Source organism: Penaeus monodon, chromosome 21 (assembly GCF_015228065.2).
Source record: "Penaeus monodon isolate SGIC_2016 chromosome 21, NSTDA_Pmon_1, whole genome shotgun sequence".
In the NCBI taxonomy this organism is placed as follows: domain Eukaryota; kingdom Metazoa; phylum Arthropoda; class Malacostraca; order Decapoda; family Penaeidae; genus Penaeus; species Penaeus monodon.
Genome location: NC_051406.1, coordinates 1,392,933 through 1,393,286, shown reverse-complemented (window position 1 = coordinate 1,393,286; position 354 = coordinate 1,392,933). Strand labels below are relative to the sequence as shown.

Genomic DNA, 354 nt, shown 5'->3' with positions numbered 1-354 from the left:
GTAGCGCAGGTATTGTATAGGTATCAAAATCCTTTTCCAATCTCTTTATTTTTTTATAATTTCTTGAGACTAAACCTTATATAATATTAATGACTATAAACACACCAAAAATTACGTTTATACCATCTAACAAACTGCTTCATTGAAGAAGAAAATATTAAAATTAGGAGATAGCTTTTTCTCAATCAAAGGAATTCTTTAAACCGGCCACGTTAAATTTTTTAACCAATATTATCCCTATATGTAAACTTCGTGTCTAAATTTCATTCTTCCAGATAAAGCACCACCTCAGCCAAAAGGTAATCAGTGTCCAAAATTTACTAACGCCTTGTTTGTCTTCGGATAAACTTATTT

General features: G+C 29.9%; 1 protein-coding gene across 1 annotated transcript in view; it reads left to right on the top strand.

The window, feature by feature from the left end:
* LOC119586753 overlaps positions 1-354 on the top strand; it is a gene marked incomplete in the record, with an annotated part of 16,568 nt that overhangs the window by 3,577 nt on the left and 12,637 nt on the right.